The 23,590-nt window shown below is 42.5% G+C and overlaps 1 long non-coding RNA gene across 2 annotated transcripts; it reads right to left on the reverse strand.

The window, feature by feature from the left end:
• Positions 1 to 1,286: 1,286 nt before the first annotated feature.
• Positions 1,287 to 17,676, reverse strand: LOC122240445. Of its 2 annotated transcripts, none has more exons than XR_006220190.1 (3): positions 17,543 to 17,676; positions 10,579 to 10,648; positions 1,287 to 1,509 (listed from the first exon to the last, which is right to left on the reverse strand). It is a non-coding gene; the product is annotated as an uncharacterized LOC122240445 (long non-coding RNA). The 2 variants fall into 2 exon arrangements; XR_006220191.1 differs by lacking the exon at positions 1,287 to 1,509 and adding an exon at positions 10,341 to 10,465.
• Between the last annotated feature and the right edge of the window lie 5,914 nt (positions 17,677 to 23,590).

Here is a 23,590-nt window from a genome sequence, read left to right on the forward strand (position 1 = left end):
TTTACTAACAGACCAGGGAGCGGTTTAATGAAATACAAATTCGCGTAAAGGAGTTTGCCCTTTGCCAATCCTGGGCTTCAAGGAACTGATCTCAGCAGCACCTAAATCAGACAAATGGGCTAAATTGATCCTGCTCCATAGAAAGGGTGCTTCATCTAGATCCAATCAATGGCAGATTGAGGTGTGATGTGTGATCAGGGGAAGGAATCAGGCAGTCCACTGTCTCTAGGTTGGGAGTCAGACCTCAAGGAGCAGAAATGCCTTCATTTTGTGTTGGCTTTGTTACCCCCCCCCCCGCCCCCCCAAAAATGCTGGGGCTGCTGAATCATGGCTCCAGGACTGCCCTTTCTTCCGAGAGGAGGAGGGATAGAAGGCAGTGAGCTCGGAAAGGAAGAGCTGGAGAAATAGGATCTAGACATTGCAGGTCCTTTGTTGTGCCTACAGCTTTGCAAGTCTAAGTTTGACCCTCTATCACCAGTTAATTAAACAACAATAGCAGAGCGGTGCCTGGGTGGCTCAGTCGGTTAAGAGTCCGACTTCGGCTCAGGTCATGATCTTGTGGTTTGTGAGTTCGAGCCCAGCGTCAGGCTCTGGGCTGCCAGCTCGGATCCTGCTTCGGATTCTGTGGCTCCCTCTCTCTCTGCCCCTCCCCTGCTCATGCTCTGTCTCTCTCTGTCTCAAAAACAAATAAAAACATCGAAAAATTAAAAAAAAAAAAACCAACAACAATAGCAGAGAGGACCCGCTATGTTTCTGGCACTGAGCTAGATGGTTTACAAAATTATTTTTCATACCATAGACCTGAAAAGTCAGCTGTGAAGTATAATGGAGAAGGAGCACCAGGGATTGACTGCCAGCTTCTAAGTATTAGCTGTGAATTTGGGGCAAGTGACTTAAGCTCCCTGACCCTCAGTTTTCTCATCTGTAAAACGGAAATAATAATAATAATGAAGGCAAAGCGATAATCCCCAAAAAGCACTTCTTGCAGGTGTGATGATGCTCATTCCCATTTACAGCTGGGGGAAGCAGCTCAGAGAAGATGACCTTGTCTCAGACCCCACTGCTAATAAGCCAAAGAATTAGGGGGTCCCAATTAGATTTACTGGTCACTGAAGTCTATACACCTTCCTCAGCCAGGTGACCATGATAGAAAGAGATCGTTGTATGCCCTCTGCTATAGGTTCTGTGCTAAGATCTGTAAAGAAAGACAAAAGAATTCTATCATTTTTTTTTGGTCTCTAAAGCAGTCCGGATGATGAGCACTTACGCCTAGTGCTTACCATAAGCAGATTAAGACTCCCCAAAGAGACTCTGTGTCACTACGGAAGTGACAATGCTATTCCTGTCTTCGTATGATCCCATGCCAGCAGCTTTGAGTCTTGGGGACATTACTAGTCACTCTTTGCTCTCTGACGTCACAGCTCCATATATGTTCCTCTTGAATCTTGCCTCCCATTTCATGGAAACTATCAATTTATATATATTCTCTCTTCCTCGGGGCAGCAACTCCTTGAAAACAAATTACCACCAGATCATATTTGAGTTTCCTGTACCTGGCACGGTGCCTAAAACATGGTAAGCTCTGAGCAAACAGGTGTTAGAGGAAGACATAAATGAATACATGAACGAATGAATTTCTTTATTTTCCACAGAAGGACTGACCGCTGCATGACTCCCGGGTAGGCCCAGAGGGGTACAAGTATAAGCAGACATTGTCCAGTAGGAACTCACAAATCACATTATTTTCCGCATACTCATACTCACACTAGTATTTCTATGCTTGCCCTGTCCTTCGTATCAGGTTTGTACACCTTCTATTCTCATCCAGATTCTAAGCTCTCGGAGAGAGGGAACCATGTATTTACTCCATACAATACCCTGCACAGGAATAGGGTTGCATTATGTCGTAGTGAATTGAGTTACTGGCTCAGTAGAAGAAACAAGATAAATTAGCAGGTAAAATGTGCCTATTAATATATTCCCAAATGTAGAACGTAGGGTATTAGGATGAAATACGCTCAGAGTTAACGGAATCTAGGGTAATGGGACCCATGAAACTTGGGACAAGAATCTTCAGACAAAGGCAGCGAGGTTCACCACAACATGCATGCAATCCAGTGTGTTTTCTTCATGCCAAAATCCACCTCTTCGGCACGGGAGAGAGTGGCAAGTTTATGTCAAAGGTAATAACAGGTGTGAGAGGTACGGAAACAATAGTAGGTAGGCCTGCAAACTCATGTAACATAACCGACTAGTGGACAGTTTCCTTCTTGTTTTTCTCTAACAGAAGCCATGAGAAAACCACATAGGTTAGCCTTTCAACCGACAGGGGCTTGGTATTGTACCAAGAGCTGTGGACAGAGCATGACGAGGCCAAACCAGATTACTGTGCTTAGGAGCGCATAATCTGAGGAAACCACATGGCACTGCGGTCAGGAGCATGGGCCCTGCAGTCAGCCTTCCTGGCTTTGAACTCTTGCTCCACAGCAAGTTGGATCTGAGTCCTCGCGCAAGAAATGTGAATGGCTCTGTGCCTCGGTTTCCTCACCTATGCAGTGGAGAACATAGGATGGGTGTCATAGGGTGGTTATTCTGCATATCTAATGAGATATTGTACAGGAAGTACTTAGTGATGTTTCTCAAGATAAATGTTTAACAAAAGTTAGCTATTATTATTATATGCAAAATATAACATAGAATATGTTATATAATCAAGGAAATATCCTTAGCTTCAAGACTCAGACACTCTAACAAACATTTTGGGTATTTAATCTCATTCCACTTGACTGTTACAACAACCCAGTGAAGTAGGTAATATTATTCCCATTTTACGAATGAGAATATAAAAACTCAAAATATTGAAAATAACTTAATGATGATTGATCGCATAATAAATGAAGTCAAGATCAGAACTGAAGCCTGTCTGCTCCCTAAGGTCATGCTCTTTCAGCTATTAAACATTCCTTAATAAATCTTTCAATCCAAAGGCAATAAGCTCTTTTTTTCATTTTTAAAATTCTCACCTGAGATGAGTAGAGATGTTTCATTTCATATTTATCCTTTTCCTTTTTCTCGCACTGTCTTCACTCTGTCTTCATATCCCTTTCATTTGGTTTTATATTGACGATGGGCAAATTTTCTCCTTTCAACATGCTAATTAATTTCTTGGGGCAAAGTTTCATGCATTGATTCTTTTGTTTAAACTGCTCTACAGATGAAAAGCTCGGGACAGAGCTTGGTACTTACTAATGGCTCAGGAGACTGGTTGCTGTTGTTATTATTATTAGTCTTTCTGTCTTTCCTGACTCTTTAAAAACAGGTACCTGAAAACAATTTTGGTATTTCTAGTTCCACAATAAATTTCTTTTTGCTTCTCTCCAAATATTCCTGCTTTTGAAGTGAATCGCTGTACTCATCAGTATATATGGCTCCTGTATCACATTGCACCTCTGGCTTGGCAGGTCTCTCCGAGTCTGATAGCTTCACTGGTTGTGTAATCATGGCCTTTTTCACATGAAGATCTTTCCAGGTGAATGTCCTGACCTGCTCCAACCTGACCCAGCTCTAGATACCAAGGACCATCAGGCTCAAGTCAGTATCACCACATCCCCTTTCCAAAGAGAATTACATCTGGCGAGGGGTTAGAAGCTGGCTCTTCACCTGTCAATCATGCATATATTTAGCCTTACTTCCCTAAACCTGGATCACAGGGTACCTGGAGAATCACTGGAAAATTTTGGGTTTCCCCAAAGTGAGGCTTTTCGCATTAGTCTCCTCTTTGGGGCTCAGACCGCAAATCTCTAGTCCCTGATTTGTACAGTAGTCACCTCTGGAAGCTGCGTGGATCCTATTTGAACCCACTGAAATCCTGACATTTTTGACTCTTGCATCTCCTGCTTAGCCATTGGCTTGGTTCCTGCTTCAATCCCGTGGATTCTGCTGGAAGAAATATGCTATCCTTTACCCACCAGTGACCAAAATCTCTTGTTGCGTTTCTTCCACTCACTGGATGAGATGTTAGAACTTGATTTCAATAATCACTTAGTAAGCATCATCTTTGGGCTCAAGCACTGAACAGAACAAAAATATAAACGACACTTCTTCTTGAAGAACTTTCCGAGTCACAGGACAAACAGGCAGCAAAGGGGGAAAAAGTGTTATAGATGGAGGTATGAAGAAAAGTAAGCTAGAAACAGAAAGAAGCATTTAACAAACTCTCCCCGAGGGTATGTACGTGTGTGTTGGGGGGTATGTTTGTGTGGAAATATGTAAGTGCTTCTAAACAGCTCTCTCTTAAAATTGAATTCTAAATAATTTCCATGTTTTAAATTGTGTCCATGTTCACATGTGTATATATGTCTTTATTGAGGAGTGAGGGAGAGACAATGAGGAGAACCAGGAAATGATTATTATGGTGGATACTTCATGCTTTTATTCTCTACACTGGAAGTGTTTAAACATAATTAAAAATGATTCTCAGTTTTTTATGGGGCTGAAACCAATAGCAACATGTCAGAAAAAATGGGAAAGTCAAGAGGCTGAAATGCAAGACTCCAGTGCAGCAATCCAGGCTTGGGTGGTGAACACTCTGGTTTTCTTCCAGCCCACGGGCTACACCTTTGAGCCTCCTTTGTTGGGTATTCTTCATCTTCCTGACCCTTCAATTTTGGAGGGCCCCAGATTTGCACTCTTAAAGCTCTTCTCTTCTCTATCTACACTTATGCCCTTATTTCATGACTTTAAATGACCTACCATTTGGTGATTCCAAACCACATGCTCCACATTTTCCCTTGGATATCTAGACATACATGTAGCCAGATGAAAAGCCGACATTTTGGTATTTCTCCAAATCTTGCTTTTTCTCCATTCGGTGGCTCAATGTCAGTCTTGACGCTTCTTTTTCACACTCTTTCCCAGCAAATTGGCTCTTTTTTCAAAATCTGACCACTTCAAAATTTGACTTCCCTCATGCCCTAGAGCAAGCTCCCATCAGGCTCCCACTACCCTCCCTCAACTCGCCAACTCTCCTTTCCCCACATGTACATGGTCTGCTCTCTACATAGCTGCCAGAGAGATCATCTTATTTTATTTTTTATGTTATTTATTTATTTAGAGAGAGAGAGAGAGTGCAAGCAGGGGAGGGGCAGAGAGAGAGGTAGAGAGAACCCTAAGCAGGCCCTGTGCTGTCAGCACAGAGCCCAACGTGGGGCTTGAACTCACAAACCGTGAGATCATGACCTGAGCCTAAATCAAGAGTTGGATGCTGAACTGACTGAGCCACTCAGGCACCCCAGAGTGATCATTTTTAAAATGGAAGTAAAATCGTGTTGCTGTCTTGCTCGAACCCCCCCACTGATTGTCTATCTCGGTAGAATCCAAGATTTATCATTGTCCTCAATGAGGTCCTACATGAACTGCCCCCTGCTATCTCTCTGTCCTTATCTTCACTTCTTTCTATCACTCAATTTATACCTAATGTATTCAATTGAATGCAGTGTTTGCCATTGCTTTGTCAACTATGGAGGATGTGAATATGAATTGGCTCCTTGCCTTCAGATAACTGACAGTCTCATTGAGATGATAAAATTTTTCAACACCTGAGCATATTTTAGAGATCATCTAACTCTTTCAATCCAGAGAGGTAAGACGACTCCTTGAGACTGCACATCAGGTTGCACACTCTGATCTTTTTACCCAATACTCTTCCCACCATGCTATATTTGCTTTCTATGTTATACATTCATGCCACACAGATCTCCATAGTGTTCCTAGAATATACCAAGGACATTCTCTCCTGGAGCTTCTATGATGGCTGTTCTCTTTTCAAGACAACTATAGCCACCTGCTCACTCTCACTTCATTGAGATTTCTGCTTAAATGTTACCTACTCAGAGGGGCCACTAAAATGGCAGCCTTCCGATACCATCTATTCACTTACCTTGTTCAATTTTTCTTCGTATGACTTACCACTACTTGAAGTTATGTATACACTTAAGTCTGTGTTTATTTATTTGCCTTTATCCATCTTCCTTTCCTAGAGAGTGAGTTCTATGAGAATAGAGAAATTGTCAGCCTTGTTCACCGTATTTGTTGAATGAAGGACTAGATGAGAAAATAAAAGAACAGATAGATAGGTATGAGAAGTTCAAAAAGGATAAGGAAAGGATGAGCCAGAAGTGAGGGATGTTATGAACACATACTTTACAATCCCTTCTGAGGGGATCTAAGAAGCCAAAGGCAAAGGAACGGTCTAAGAAATTTTGAGTCTCAGGCATTGGGAGAAGAGTACTTTTAAAAAGTTCAGGAGTTGGAAATAGAATAAGTGCTAGGGAGAGAAGTTCAGAAATTATTTGAGAGGCAGTGATATTGAAGACTGGGGTTATGCTACGATTTCAGGCTGGAGAACAAAAAGACTGGAGAAAAGCACAAGGTCAAAGATTAATCCTTGGGGCTCACTCATGCCTAGGGTTGGGAAGAAGAGGTAGGACTTCCTTTCTTCTTCTCTCTAGTTGGTATCTCGGGACTAGAGAATGTACCTAACTACAGATGAGTTGGTTGACGGACCAGGGACGACAAAGGGAGCCTGGTGAGAAGGACACACCAAGGCCATGGTGGTGGGAAATACTCAGAGAGGAAATGTCAAAGGCCAATGTTTCTGTGTTGAACACTACAGGGCCATGAAACAAGGAAAGGCTGGTTTGGGCCACCAGAATGAATTATCATGTAAAGACAGGGCAGAATGGAGACTCCAGAGGTGAAGATCAGGTTGGGCCAAGCCTATTTCTAAGAATGAGCATCACTCATTCATTCATTCATTCATTCATTTCCCAAATTTTAGGCAGGAGAGAGGCTACTAAAATTCATGAATAAGCTAGGTCTCCTGCCTTCAAGGGTGTCCCAGTGTGTGATTGCAAGAACAACAGAAGAGAGTAATATGAATGAAGTAGGGCATTTTGAGGAGCTGAGTATAGAAGTAATGAAGCAGTGAAGTTAAGAAAGCCTAGTGAGCAAGTAACTGGTGATGTATTAAGGGCCAAGATGGTGGGAAGAAGTTGACATGAGAATGAACGAGAGATGAGCAGCCTATGGTTGTAAGGACAATGATGGTGATAACAATCATATTTCCCAGAAATATCAGCTCCCTTTTGTCTGGTTCCTTTTCCACCTCCCCCCATGTCCTACTCATTCTTCATGTTATATGTGATGGATAATATTCCCCCTTTATTTATGGATGAGGAAGAGGAGGCTCAGATAAGCAAAGGACTTTCCTAAAAGTTCACGGTCCCCAAGCCAGTTCTAAGTTGGGAGGTGATATTTCACTGCAGTTTCATGCAGCAAATCCACAAAGTCCTCTGCCAACACCATTTATTTCCTAATAAACCATACCAAGATTTTATTGGCCTGTTTCAAGGATAGCCTTACAAAATCTTTCCAACGGTTTTAGTGTTTTCTTTTTTTCCTGGAATTTTATCCAAAAAAAGAACATGGTGTAATACCCCAATTCTAAAGCTAACATCAGCCTCCTTGGTGCCTAGATTCTGAGTTTCATCAAATGGATCTCTTGAACTCACACCCTATGTTAATAATTAAAGTTCCCACCACATAATTTCCATGGGTGTTTTTGTTTGTATTGCCCAATAATTGATGTCCAGGGACAGAGCTTCCCCCAAACAAGGCTTTGAAGTGTGTGTCCTCTTCTCTCCAGGAACAAAATAGTCCTTTGGGGAAATTAGCACCACAATGGCTGTGAAAGATAATCCAGTCCAGGTTCTTCAAATTACAAACTGAACCTAAGGTTACCAAAGATTTTTGCAACATTCTCAAGGTTCTGCGACTGTTTGAGCATTTTATTAAATCCATACATGTGTAGTTTTGCATTTTTATTGGCACCTATATGCCCAGAACATAAAAATCATGAAGTATAATTGATCAGGGATTACATGGTTTAACACCCTCATTTAATAAAGTAGGAGACAGAGTGATGAGGCTAAGTGATGAGTCTGATTTCACATGGGGAATCCGTGAAAGCTGAAATCCAGACCTCCCCATTCCCTCTCTGGAGATTTGGTATAGGATAATTCTTCTCTAAATATGCTCCACAGACACCTTCCTGTGTTAAAGAATATCAGCTTCCCACTCTGGACTTAACTGCATGGTGATTTCTGGTAGTCACTCAGGAGACTGAAAGCCTGTGCCTGAGAACTTTCTGAACCTTGACATTACCATTTCCTCATGCAGGTTTGAGTACCTCAAGCTACGAGAAAGCAAATCTTAGCTCTCTCCCGGATCTTAGACCTTTAGGGGAAAGCAATCCAAGAGTCTTTGTAACTTTCATTAGATTTCCATCCCTTGTTCTTTTTCTCCCATCAATAGCATCCATTAAACAAGTGCTCCTTCTGTCTTTAAAGCCCATTTCCTGTGATTCTGTCCTGTGCCAAAAGAAGGCAACAGGGGGACATCTGGGGGGCTGAGTCATTGAGGGTCCAACTCTTGGTTTTGGCTCATGTCATGATCTCACAGTTGCACAAGTTTGAGCCCTGTGTTGGGCTCTGCACTGATAGCACGGAGTCTGCTTGGGATTCTTTCTCTCCCTCTCTCTCTCTGCCCTCCCTGCACTGTGCTGTCTCTGTCTCTGTCTCTGTCTCTCTCAAAAATAAATAAATAAACTTAAAAACAAAAGAAGGCAACAAAGGTTGGCCACGCTCGTTCTTCATTTCTTCTGCTTCCTGGTCACTGTCATGGCTCCTTCTCCACTTTGGTCTCATGACCAGTGGCGTTCTCTCAGCATGTCCTACCTACCCTATGGCTTCATTGCAGGAACTCCCAAATGCTCACTCCTACCCTGCCTATGGTAGATATTCACCGATTTGGGAAGCAAATGAAAAGAGATGATGAATTTGAGTCAAGGAGAACATTCTATCTGCATTTCCAAATGCTTTCACTGTTTTCCTTTCTCTTGGATGATACACTTTGGGGAACCAGGTAAATATTTTCAAATATACATTTGTATAAGAAGTGGCTGAGCACACATGTTTTGGAGTCAGACTACCCACATTCATAGAGGTAACTCTGGGATTCACCACTTTCTATCCCGTGACCTTGGGCAAGTCGTTGTTTCAATAAACCTCAGTTTCCTGTCTCTCAAATAGAGACGTTACCAACCACATTTTAGGCTTGTTGTGTAAATGAGATAAGAAAGCAGTTCAGCAGAGGGCCTGACATATGGTAACTGGTTAATAATTAGTGAGGTCCCAATTCACATATCTGGCCCTGTCCTAGCGCTTTACGTGTGTCGTTTAAGTCTTACAACAACTCTTTGTGGTATCATTATCATCTGCATTTGGAGATGCAAATGCATCTGCAATGAGGAAACTGAGGCACAGGGAGATGTACAACATACTTAGGTTCTTGAAGCCATAGTGGCAGAAGCAGGATTTCAGGTTCTCAGGCTCCAGAATCTGTGTTCTTGACACATATTTTGTACTTCCTGGAAACAAAGTCTACTCTGGTAACTACATGGGAAGAGTACATGTAAATCTCTCAGGACTCAGGTGCCAGTAAGAAACCGCCACCCTTCATTCATACCGGAAAATGGCATGATGCCTCCCAAGAAGGAAAAAAATGTAGCAGCCTGGTCCCTAGAAAATCAAGCCCAGCTTCTGACACACTATGCCCCCTGATGTTTGGTGAGGTGCCTCTATTCCTAAGGTAAAATGAGCCTCCATGAAGAAAGAACCAGGGTGCTCTCCACAATATAAAGCATATTAGGATCCTCGACCAAAAGTCATCCCTAAGCATCCAGCTATAGCTACCAAAGGGAAAACCAATCTTCTTACCCTATATTTTCCTTTCTGGCTCCAGTTTTCCAGAGGGCTAAAGAAAGGTCAGCATTCCCCAGGGGCTAACACTATCTGAATAATTTTTGGAGACAAAGCTTCAGAAAGAGGATAGCAGTCCCCAAAGAGGAAAGAAACATCTTTTAAAGCACAGAACTGCCACCGTGAGATATCCAGCGACTCACTCAGAAAACCCTAAAGAAAAACTGACTTTCTTGTACAAGCAATCAGATAATAAGACTCCTTTAAGAAGCACGGAATAGTTAAATTCATCACCATAATTTAATTGTACAAGTTATTAAAGAGCAGTTTGCCTCCTCTCTCTCTCCGGCGCTGCTTTTGTGTATTAAACTCAGACTAATCAAATTGGGGATTCCAAGAGTACTGTATTAGTCATCCCCATCCCTTTTAATTTGTTTAATGGCCTCCTCTGTGTGTGTGTGTGTGTGTGTGCGCGTGCATGTTTGTGTGTGCGTGTGTGTGTGTGTGTGTTCTGACTGGCTGTGCATCGTTTAGCCTTACCATGACATGTAAATAAAGAATGGATAGGGAAACTTTTGCAGAAAAGAATAAAGCGTGTCTCCATCCTAACGTTGCATTTGATGCTTGAATCATTCATGGGACGTGTCCTGCAAGCAATGGTGCTTATTATTTCTGCTTAGCGGTCTCCAGACACAGGAGAAGAGAGAGGGCGAAGAAAGGAAGGAAGGAAGAAAGAAAAGGAGTCTGAATTTACACTCACCGCTTCAAAAGCTCTTTTGTACTCAGCCAACTTCTCCTGGCTGAAGATGCAGTATTTGCCAAAAAGTCGCCTGCAAGAAAGCACACAACAAAACTAGAAAACAGTCCATTAAGGGACCCCTTTTCTGCTCACCCCCACCTTCTTTTAACAATTTTCCTTTTACATGAAGGACATATTTTTAGAAAGCGGCACTCGGTGCTGGACAATGCCAACTGGGATTAGAAAATATTCACCTCGTTAGCGAAGTTTTGAGCTCATTTTGGCTGTTTGGGTCAATTGTCTTTTCACCTGGCTCGGGCCACCAAGTCAACGCGAACTAAGAATAGGGAGTTATTTAGCATGTAGAACCCGTCGGAGAGCAAGCCTCTGGGAGCGGTGGTCTGAGGGGAGTGAGAATGGCTGTCTTGTTTGAGTCGTTGTTTTTAGCTCCTCTTACACATTCAGACTTTCTGTCCATTCAGACAGAGAGGCCACGTGTCCAAAACCTGAAAGGGGCTAGTGCTTTAGAGCAACTGGGTTCAAGTCGCCTTTTCGCCTGTAGGATATTCCGTGTGGACAGTTCAGGGAATTTTTCTAGCCGGTTCAGGGAATTTTCTCAAACATGAGTGTTGTAAAATGTTCATATAGTCACACGGGTGCTGAAACACCAGCATGGGTTGTGGGGGGTGTGGGAGGGTAGGAAGGAGGAGAAAGTGGAAAGAGACAAAGAGTGATCAGTAACTTCTTCCATCCCAGGCTGCACGGACACCTGCTGAAAAGTCACAAGTCTAGTGAAATGACTGGTTGAATGTTTTGGTCTCCGATGCCAACTGGCTGACTTTTCCGATGAACTGACCAGTTGTTTTGGCATCTTTCAGGAACAACTCTGGTTCAATCTGAATTATTTAGAAGTAATTATCCCATTGGTGGATTCTCAAGGCCTTTCTATTTCCTTCCTGGGCACCTGCTTTTTTGGTCCATTTTAATACTAATTAGTACCCCCAACCTAGGGAAGGGTAGTTCGGTTTACTTCAACAAACACTTTATTGAACATTTGTCATGTGCCAAGCACTCCTCTAGCTTCTGGAGATAGAAAAATAAAAAAAGAGGTGGTTGCTGCCATCCACAAGTTTGGGATTTAATGAGAGACAGACATGATTTCAAAGCAATGCCACAAAAAGAAATGTAGAGTGGCCTGGGATTGTGTGGAGGAAGCTTTAGCACAGTCTGGGCTCTTGGGAATGGCTTTTCAAGAAGGCAGAGACTGGGCTGAGTTTTAAAGGATATAGAGTAATAAACCAGTTAGTGAAGAATGAGAAAGGAATCCCGGGAAGAGGGAACCACATAAAGAAAGACAAAGAAGCATAAAATAGTGAGATTCACTGCACACTAAACTGGAGCATAAAATGTGAAGACAGAAACATAGGAGATGGGGCAGAGAAGTAGGATAGGCGACCAAGCTTTAGAGACTCTTGCCACCATTTGAAAACCTCTGTGCTTCACCTCAAGGGCATCAGGGAGCCACTGAAAGGCTAAAGCAAGGGTGTGAAGGGGATCAGATCTTTGTATAAATCTTTAGTCAAATCTTTGGCCTTGAATAAGATGAGAAAGTTGTTAGCAGACTGTGACAACCATTCAGGGCAGAGGGGAAGACGTTCAGAATTCAGGTTGGGTTACAGAAGAAGATTCGTGTTCGTAAAGTGTGTGGCAGGTAAAATTGGCAGGATCAGGGGATAGGGAGAAGCTGGGACCATTCCAACATTTCTGGAATTATCTGGACAACATTAACTGGACAAGTGCTGTTGACCAGCAGAAGGCACTCAGAAAAGATGGTCTGAAGGTGGAGGAGAGAAGTGACTAAGAAGCATGGTGAATTTGGGTGCCCACTGGCACCGTGGGCAAAGGGCAGTCAGGCATGGGCACAGCGAGCTTCCAAAAGTCTTTGACTGAAACCGTGTATTCCCAAAAAGGCCAATATCTCCTCCAAGGGGGGGTGAAAACTTATTCCTTGTGGGGGGTGGCAAAAATACTTAAATATTACCATGGTTCGTATCCCCTCATAGGACCACAGTATCAAAACATATAATTTCATGGCAGGGGATGAGAAGGTAGGTGGTGAGTAAGAAAAAAAATATATATATATCCCCCAAAGCTCCTTGAGCCAAAGGTTGACCAAGGCTAACTTAAACTGTGATTTTACTGTAGGGTATTAAAAGCTGAAAAAGAGTTGACTTCAATGGCTAAAATTTGAATCTGGTTTGCTTCTCGAAGTGGCAATTCCAGGACTCCTACCTCCTAGGATACTGATTCAGAATTCCATTTGAGTGGAGCGCAGTAATCTGCATTTTACATAAACTGACTAATTGCTTCTTATACGCTGCCCTAACGAATTAAAAAATACAGGGATCTGAGCCACGAGTAGGAGGCAGTATCCTGATGGTGGTATGAAATTGAAAGAAGAAGAAACAGTGCAGAAGCACCAGAATCCCATAGGTAGGATTTGAGACCATGGATTTCACTTTCCAAACCCGAGAATGGGCCACCCATCACTCTCCATAAAAGAAGAAAGACAGAGATAGAGGAAGTTCTGGCAATGTTGCTGTGGTCATTTCAGCTTAAAACATCAGGGGCCTGTGTAAATTGGAAAGGAGGAGTTAATCCACTGGCAGACATTGGTCTTCATGGCAGGGGGTGGGGTGCTGGGCAGCTGGATTTGTTCCACATAAACCATGAGAGTGTCAGCATGGAGTTCTTCATTCACCTAGCAAACTCTGCTCTGTACCAAGTGCTGCCTCAGCTTTGAAATTGTGTAATAGCCATCAGAAACTCATAAAAGAAAAAGCATCTATGGAGATTGCCTGAAGATATACAATCGATCCATGTATCCACCTGTCAATGAAGCTAACCCATCATCTCTTGTGCTCTTGTCTCTATCCTCTTCCCCTTTCATCTGAGCTGCTAAAAAAGAAGTCAGAATTACCTCCAGTAGCAAGAAGAAGGGACTCAATATTAGGTGTGTTTTTACTAGACTTGTTCTTACTTCCACTTTATGCTCTTAAATAAAAAGTAAACCAGGGCCCCTGCATTTATGGCTCGTTAAGGGACTTGTCAATGAGGTTAAGGCATTATGTTATCTGGAAATTACCAGCTGAGCAGGGATTAGCTATCTGATTGACCCATTCAAGCTTAGGCCAAAACTGCATAGAAACAGATATGAAATAGATAATTCTAAAGAAAATGGCATGGGGAAGGGCAGAGCAGGAATACTTAGGTCAAAAGAACCATATTCTACCCACTTCCTATCCATGTTATAGCATTAGATGTATCGGTTAAGGGTTTTTGTTTTGTTTTGTTTTGTTTTGTTTTGCTAATGCTTATCTATTGGGGTGGGGTGGAGAGTCAAAGAGAAAAGGAGACACAGCATCCGAAGTGGGCTCTGCATGGACATCAGAGAGCCCAATATGGGGCTTGAACTCAAGAACTATGAGATCATGACCTGAGCCAAAGTCAGGCGTTCAACCTACTGAGCCACCCAGCTGCCCCTTGACTAAGGGTTTCTTAGGCCAAGTGGTGATTCCACTGAATTGGTTCAAGAATAGGCACTTAGCATCAATTCATCCAGTGAGAAAAAATCAGACATTACCCAAAGTTTGAAGGGAAGAGAGAATCTTCCTTTCTTTCACCTGATTTGGTAGTGATTTGGTGTGAGATTTGGAGCTACCAAAGCCACTTTGCTGCCATGATTCCTTTTCTTCTGGTAAGACTACCCCGAATTTCCTTTGGAAATCCACCCCTCTCATCCATAAATGTGTGTTGGGTGGGATCAGTCTCATCTTCATGTCCAAATAGGTTGAGTTGGATTTTCTGTCAGTTGCCAAAAATATTCCTAATTAATACATAGTTCCAAAGACAGAGTAAGAGGGGCAAAGGGTGGCTCAGTTGGTTAAGTGTCTGAATCTTGATCTCGGCTCAGGTCATGATCTCATGGTTCTTGAGCTTGAGCCCTGCATCAGGCTGTGAGCTGACAGCATGGAGCCTGGCTGGGATTCTCTCTCTCTTTCCCTCTATCTGCCTCTCCCCCACTCATGCTCTCTCTCTCTCTCTCTCTCTCTCCAAAAAAAAAAAAAAAAAATTAAAAAATACAGAGTAAGAAACATAAGATAAAGGCAAGACTCAGGGTGTCTGGGTGGCTCAGTCCTTTAAGCCTCTGACTCTTGCTTTCCACTCAGGTCATGATCTCTCAGTTTCGTTAAGTTTGAGCCCCACATTGGCCTCTGTGCTGACAGTGTGGAACCTGCTTGGTATTCTCTCTTTCCCTCTCTCTGCTCCCCACTACTCACACTGTCTGTGTATCTCTCAAAATAAATAAACTTAAAAAAAAAAAGATAAAGGCAAGACTGGAGTTAATACATGAAATGCATCCAGTTGCTTCAGGTAGGTCACCAGTTTGGGTCTGATCTTTTTAGCAGTCAATACAAAAGCAGAAATATGGACGGCTGTTGCTATAGACTGAATGTGTCCCCTCAAATTCTGTATGTTGGAATCCTAATCTCCAATGTGATACTATTTGCAGGTAGGGACTTCGGGAGGTAATTGGGCCATGAGGGTTGAGACCTCATGAATGGGATTAGTGCCCTTATAAAATTAAAAGATGTCTCATACAGCTCTATTTTCCCTTCCACCTGTGAAGGCACAGCAAGAAGGCAGCCATCTGTGAACTAGGACATGGTCCATCACCAGACACCCAACATGCTGGCACCTTGATCTTAGACATACAAGCTTCCAGAACTGTGAGAAATAAATTTCTATTGTTTTTAAGCCACCCAGTCTACAGTATTCTCTGAGAGCAGCCTGAATGAAGTAAGACAGTTGTTTTCAGGGTTCACAGTGTCTATAGATTAAAACAAGCCAGATGCTAAGAAAAAGAGCAACTATTCCTAGAAACAACAATCTAAGAAACACTTCTCCCCTGGGTCTTCATATGGAGAACATTATTTAATACGGTAAACAATATCTTCAATAATATCCTTATAATAAATAAAATTAGTTTCGTGCGCTTGTTTGTGTTTTCATAACCTCCCGTAGTGTATGCTGAAGGCACCACAACCAAATATAATTTAGTAAAAATAACTCTACCAGGGTTTAAAATCTAGCTTTCTTTAGCCCTCAATTAATGCAGGGAAATGTTTCTGATTCTCTGGAGTAATGAATTCCTGTAGATCCTTGGGAGAGTCCCAATGACCCCTGGAGCCCTGTCTGAAACTCACAAGAATGACAGATAAGTGAAAAAGGATCTGTGTCCCCCAGTATTCTTTAACTAGAGTCCCTGCTTGCATCTGTTTACATATTTCACTTGACAGAGAGAGAGAGAGAGAGAGAGAGAGAGAGAGAGAGAGAAAGAGAGAGATCTTTACTAAAGAGTTTTTGAACAAATGAACACAATTTTTTTAAGAACCAGTGACCTGGAGAAATGCATAGTCTACCCATTATTCAGATCCTTACAAATATTGTCCTCTCCATGATTTTTAAGTGTACAGGGACAAAGGATTTGAGATGGTGTATCCTGAAAATACCTAAAGGGAAAATCTGGAAAGAATAAACTGCATATTATTTGCTTAGCTTTTCCATTTCTCCTCTTCAGAGACAGCTGCTCACAGGAAGTTCCTTGCCTTTCTATGCCATAAGTCTTACTCGGGTTGCTCTAATGTGGGGAGCATTGCTTATATGGCTTATATCTGTGGATAAATATAAATATTCTATCCACCTTATATAAGATGGATTAATCTGTCTACTTCTGGGGTTCAGTTAGCAGGCTTAGTTATCTCAAACTAAACTATTTCCTTTAACTTAGCCTTCATCTGTAATGAAGGACAGAAGGTAAAACCCATAGTAAGTGGGGACTAAACGATTCGGCCATAAGATATACAGTCAGCTAATGAGGACACTGATGGATTAATTGGTGAGCTTGAGTAGCTAGCTGGCCGACAGTTCTCATGCCCCAGTTTGTGACTAAAATCTATCCTGGCCCCACCCCATTGAGAAATGATCGACTCAAAATTTTGCAGCTGGCTGGGATTGGATAGTGGCAGCAGCTCCAGACTTTCCCACCTATTTGATACCTGCTTTTTCATAATGCTTCAAGTATATTGGATCAGGAGAATTCTGGAGATATGCAGATACACCCCCTACCTCCCCATGTTTCAAGATGGGCTTACCTGAAGTTACCTTACTTGGCTCTGACCTCCCTTCCACATCCCCCCCTCCCTTCTTCTTGAGAAAGACAGCTGGACAGACCCCAATCTCTAATCCTGCATGATCACAAGGCATGCTGTAACAGAATTTTTCTTATACCTCCCTTAGTTCTCCATTTCTTTACTTTCTCGATATGGTTCAGAACCCAGGCAGTGAAAAGAATATTTACCAGGCCCCTGAAAAGGCTACTAAGAAAATGTTGACTTCTTGTTGTGATTGAAACCACGCAGGTTAATCTTACCCAAACTTGTAAAACCTTGGGCAATTAAAGCTCGTAATTACTTTATAAAGAACTTCCTGTCCAGGTTGATTAGTTGGAAACCATGGTTTTCTCATATCCTTTCTTGAAACTGAGATGGACATTTATCTTTGCAGATGGAACCCCTTCCCAGGACAAGGAGACATAAATGAGAAGTCACCAATGGCAACACTGCAGTACAAAGACAGGTTGAGTTTCCCAAACACGGGAGCATGGACACTCCCATGCTGACTAGTATGTGATAATTACAAAACGAAGGGCAAAGTTGCTTGGTGTCAGTGACTCTCAACCTTGGGGGCTGCAGCACAGGCAAGTGTAACCAAAGTCTACAGAAAATTGAGACGTACCTCTAGGAAAGATGAGCACCCGACCTCTCAGGCCAGAGAACGGCAAAGGGGTAGGGGGGAATAGCAGGAATTTGTTTTTGGTAGGAAGGATACTATTGAGGGAAAGCCCCCCTAAGGATGAGCTCACCTTCTCCTTTAAACTCAAATAGCATGCTGATGAAATCACTCCTTCAGCTGGTAAAACCCACCAGATGCACAGGTCCAATTCCAACTTGAAGGCATAGCTTCAGCCTCTGCCATCTTAAATTCATGCCTACATTCTTGGCCCTGAGAGATGCATAGGGGAAAGAGGAATTAGCACTTTGGAATATGTTAGGGTCAATGGTCTTACTAGTGTCCAATGAGATGGCTCTACAGCACTGCTGGGAGTCGCTGCCCTGAATGACATAGCTCTCAAAAGGTTATGGATAGACCCTAAAACTCTCAACTTCCTTAAATAATCCCATTATAAAACCACCAGTCCATGAACTCATCTAAACCCTTTTGGATCTGTTCATTTTTCCAGACTACATCTGACAGATTTTCTTTACAGCCTCCTGCTAAGGGTTAATTTTTCTTTTCCTTTTAACCATTCCGGTGATCATGCCTTCTAAAAAGAGATTTCAGCTTTAAACACTTAGCTGAATTGGAATGGCATCTGTATGTTTTTGCAAGTTGATTTATCTTTTTTTTTTTTCTGTTTAAATAACTAGCATCATTTCCTTATGGATTCAGTGACCAAAGAAAGTTAAAAGAACTTGAAGTTAAAATGAAGGCAAACTTATCTCTTTGCAAAAAACAAAACAGAACAAAACAAACAACAACAACAGCAGCAACAACAACAAAAGTTTCTCTTTCCAGATACTCAAAATGTTTTTTTAAGGAAAGAATAGTACAAGATACCTTCTTATCTGAGAACTAAATGAGATTGTGCATTTCACAAGGTATCTGTATCTAAAATGACTTAGACAAGCTTAAGATAAACGTATTTGACAAGACACACCCACAAAAAGCACTAACCAAAAGGAAAAAATTGGTAAGTTTTGGTTATTTTAAAATTAAGAACCTCTGAGACACCATTAAGAAAGGCAACCACAGAGTAGCACAATGTATTTGCAGTATTTTTCTGACTTGTAATATTTTATACATTTGACATGTATAAAGATCTTATTTAATTTACTAAGAAAAGGAGAACTCAGAAGAAGATAGGACAAAAACAGTTTCTCCTCACAAACGAAGAAACTCTAAACAGATAAAAAGTGGGTGAAAAAGTGCTCGAATTGATTAGTCAGCAGGGAATGGAAAATAAAATAATGATGAGACATTATCTGATTACTTACCAGATAACTACATTAAGAACAGACAACAAGGGGCGCCTGGGTGGCTCAGTCGGTTGAGCGGCCGACTTCAGCTCAGATCATGATCTTACAGCTCGTGAGTTCAAGCCCTGCGTCGGGCTCTGTGCTGACAGTTTGGAGCCTGGAGCCTGCTTCGGAGTCTGTGTCTCCCTCTCTCTCTGCCCCTAACCCACTTGCATTCTGTCTCTGTTTCTCTCAAAAAATAAAAAAATAGTAAAAAAAAAAAAAATTTTTTTTTTTTTAAAAAGAACAAACAACAACAACAAAAATAAAAACACTAGGTTCTGAAGAGGCTGTGGAACAATGGGCATGTAGATGCAGTTGTTGGGAAAGTAAGCTTTGACATTCTCCGTGCAAGTTGAAAGTCTTTTAGTCCACATCCCAGCAATGTGGCTCCTGGGTGCCCAGTCTAGACACACACATAAAAATATGCACCTGGAGCCATTCATATGGTGATATTCATATGGCACAATGTATATATAGCCAAAGATGGGACACAGCCCAAATGTCCCTCTGCAGCAGAATGGATGAATAAATTGGGGTATAACAAAATAGAATACAGTACTCTCAAGGGAATGAATAAATTACAATCACAGACAACAATGTTGAGCCTTAAAAGTGTCATGTTGAGTCAAACAAACCAGATACTTAAAAAATACATGTGGCATGCTTAAATTTGAAAGTATATAAAGGAAGTGGTTTACCGTAAGAGCTAGAGTTGCAGATGTTGTTTTGCTCTACGGGAGCCCCTCTTCGGGAGTCCTGCACTTTCCTCCGCTGCTGAGACTATTCTCTTTTGATGGCTCCCAGTGGGGTCCCTCACTGGGCATTACCCTTGGCCATAGGAAACTCTACACCCAAGGTCACACCTCCTCCCTCCCTGGGGGTTGGCTTATGTCTAATGACTAGCTCAGGTGGGAATAAGAAAGCCCCGCCCACTTGCCTCAATTTAGGACAACTCTGAAAGGCTAGTCCATCTCTGAGACACCTGCAGGAGTGGTGATGTCCTCTGGGGCAACCATGCTGTGAACGAGCTTCGCCCTCTGCTCATCTTGTCTTCCTGGTTTCCCTACAGTGCATATCCCAAGAACATCCCTGGTAAACCTTCTGCCTTTAGCTTTCTATCTTAGAGTCTTTTTTAGGAAACTCTAAAAGAGACCTTACCCATTATCTTTGAGAAAAAATAAGTGAAGGGAGCCGTTCTTGGAAAGGGACACTTTGGGGCTTCTAGAACACTGGCAATGTTCTATTTTTAGAACTGGGTGGTGGTTGCATGTATGTTCTCTCTGTAAGAAGCCATTAAGCTGTACATTCACCTTTTCAGAACTTTTTAATAATTGTTATATCTCATACACACGAAATTGGATTAAAAATGATTTGTATTCCTCATGGGTGGAGGAAAAAATGACTTCTTTTTTTTTTAATGTTTATTTATTTTTGAGACAGAGAGAGACAGAGCATGAACAGAGGAGGGTCAGAGAGAGAGGGAGACACAGAATCTGAAACAGGCTCCGGGCTCTGAGCTGTCAGCACAGAGCCCAATGCGGGGCTCAAACCCACGAACCGTGAGACCATGACCTGAGCCGAAATCGGACGCTCAACCGACTGAGCCACCCAGGTGCCCCGGAAAAAATGATTTCTAACTTAAATAAAGTGTAATATTTGAAAACAGTTTCTCTTTGGGTTTTCCTTCCTTTTCCACAGCTATTATTTGGCCGTGACACATATACCTTTCAACCAACCAACTTGGAACTTCACGTTCATTAGCCATGTTAGGATGGTTCTGGAGCTTTCTCTGCACCAGAGCATCTCCAACAGGTTTCTGTAGCCAGAAGTGCTGCCTCACAGTGTCACTGAATGGAATCAGAGACATCCTATTCCCTTACTTTACCTACGGGGAAACTGAGGACTGCTAAAGATTGTATTACTGCGTCTCCAAACAGTTCTGTTTTCTTCATGTAGAATGCTTCTCTTTCCCCCACACCACTGATGACAAGCTTAGCTCTGTGCCATGCTTTGGTCAAGGAAATGTGAGCAAAAGTGATACGTGTCTCTTGTAAGCAGAGATTTTTAAGAGTTACTGCAAGATTTGTCATTCTCCCTCTTTCTGCTGCTGTGACACAGGCAATGTCCCCCACAGAGGTTTCTCCGTCTACCTGGGCCCCTGCACAGCGCACAGCTGAGCCACAGCGGACACTGTGTTCGTCAGCTCGAGCTGCTACAACACACACGATAAACAACAAACACTTATTTCTTACAGTTCTGGAGGCTGGAAAGCCCAGGATCAAGGTGCTGGCGTATTCAGTGTCTGGTGAGAGCTCTCCTTGTTTGCAGATGGCTGTCTTCTGGTTATACCCTCACATGACACACAGAGAGAGAGAGAGAGAGAGAGAGAGTGAGAGAACGCTCTGGTCTCTTCATTCCCGTGTAAGGCCACCAATTCCATCACAATGGTTCAACCCTCATGACCTTAACTAAACTTAATTACCTCCCCAAGGCCCATTTGCAAATACCATCACACTGGGGATTTGGGCTACAACACTCGGACTCGTGGGGACACGAACATTCAGTCCATAGCAGACCCGTAGCATGGACAACTCACTCTTTGTAAACCGCTAAAATTTTGGAGGCATTTGTTACCAAGACATAACTCAGGCTATTCTGACTGATACACAGACCTAGCGAGGGACGCTGACGTCCCAAGAACCACATGAAAAGATCGCAGCGATTGTACGGATTGTTATGCAACATGCTTTTCAGAAGCCACAGTCCCTCCCTTCATCTACATGTTGAAACACACACATACAAAGACATAATGCGCCATTCTGGTAACAGACACCACTTCTAAGTTAAGCCTTTCTGCATCAAAAAATAATAGTAAAACCCAAGAAGAGAAAAACGTATATAAAACGACAGCCATGATTTGATCATGCTTGAAAAGCGATTCCACTTTGAAGAGCTTGGCGTAGCCCCTCTGCAAGTAAGCTGAAAAATTTTGCTTAAACCGCCTTTCTTGCTCCCACGCCTGGAAATGGTCTGTGATTGCCTCATGAAGCCACCGCCTGTCTTCTCGTCTGGGTTTGTCACTGAGAACAGCCGCCGGACGCAGCCAGCACATCTTCTTGAACATCCAGTGTTCACCACCAAGCACCGCAACATAAAACGGCCAAGAAAAGAGGCATTTTCAGCACCGGTCCTCTCAGGCAAGCTTAATAGAGAGGGAAAGAAATGGTCAAGGGCCTCATTTTTAACTTGCTCGAACTCCGTGGGACAGCTGGCAGAACCCTGATCAAATCGAGCCGGCAGAGGCTGTGGCTCAGTCACATCAGGCCAGAATGGAAAGGCTTTTGTTTCAGCCGAATCCAGGCCTTATCACCTCATTCTGTCACTCATACTTCTCAGTCCACCCACAAAGCCTCCAGGATTTATTGCAGATGTAGCCAGCTTGCTGGAAATAATGGTACAAGCAAAGAGGCTAGTTGGCTATCGACCCCAAGCTCTGGGTAATACCAATGGGAAATTATGTGCACAAAAGGTGCTCTGGGGTGACAAATGAGGAGAGGGCTGGCCCATTGAAGATGCTAAGACTTAGGCGAAGCTGACACACTAATACCACGCCACGAGCTTTATCTGATCACATTCTGGGGCTGGGGGCTCCCCACACCCACCCTCCGGCCCCCCCCTCCCCCTACCCATACATTTTCGAGAAAGACACAGGTTGCTTTCTTTGGTGTGCGGTGGACCGTGAAATGGTAATCTCGAGAATTACTACATTTATATAAGCCATGAATTGTTTTTATGCCCCATGAAAAGACAATTTTCGGATCTGCAATACATTTTGTTTCTGCATTGTTGACTGAAGAAAAAAGTAGAAGTTACAGGAAGGCATTAAATTATGACAAAGGGAATCAACACGATTTTGTGCCAAGAGAGATTAACTTTTTGGCCTTATCTTAGACATATTTCTTTTGGACTCTGGTCAGACTTGCCTTAGGGAAACATCCAGAACAACAGCAACTCCATTCTTCTCCCACGCTTTTGCAGAAGAGTATGTGTGTTCATTCTCCCGTGTGAAGCTTCAAGCAGGTCCATTTTGAGGTAACTTCTTGCATTCATTTGTGTTATTTTTACTCAGTGTGCTCTCCCTTGAAGCAGGTGGAAATGCTGGGTTCCTGGGTGATGTAAAATGGCTTAGTGTTTGTTCCTCATCAGAACAGCTCTCAGCCCTTCGAGTGAGGAAGAATGATCCTCCCAGACAGAGTTGGTCCCTTTTTCTAATCTCCTCATTTTATAGAAACAAAGTGAAATTCGTTTTATCTGAGTCCCAAACGACTGTTAATGGTTCCAGCTGATTTAGTCAAGATGAGCTGTTCCTTCCCATTTCCTTTCCTCAAGTTTGGTAAAAAGCAGAGTAAAATGGATAAATGATGACATTTGAGGACCATTAATGCAACTAACTCCCTGTTGTGGTTTGGCGGTGAGAGGTTATGGACAGAATGTGAAATGTTGAAATATTCAAAAATGAACTCTCTTTAGAACGTACTCAATACATCTATTTTATGGAAAGAGAAAACTTCAACTTTCTGTCATAAGATCGATTTGAATAGGCAGCCTATTTACCTCACTCAGAAATATAAAACCTTATCATTTCAATAGTTTGCAATTCATTCATTCTACCTATTCATTCATTCATTCCACCAGGTGGAATGATCCCCATTATACATCCATATATCCATTATATTTCTTAATGGTAACACGGTCTAGGAGACATAGCAGAGAAGAAACAGACCCCTGCTTTGGTATTTAGGATATATATAATTCATTAGAAAGCTGTCCAT

This window comes from Panthera tigris, chromosome B4 (assembly GCF_018350195.1).
Source record: "Panthera tigris isolate Pti1 chromosome B4, P.tigris_Pti1_mat1.1, whole genome shotgun sequence".
Taxonomy (NCBI): domain Eukaryota; kingdom Metazoa; phylum Chordata; class Mammalia; order Carnivora; family Felidae; genus Panthera; species Panthera tigris.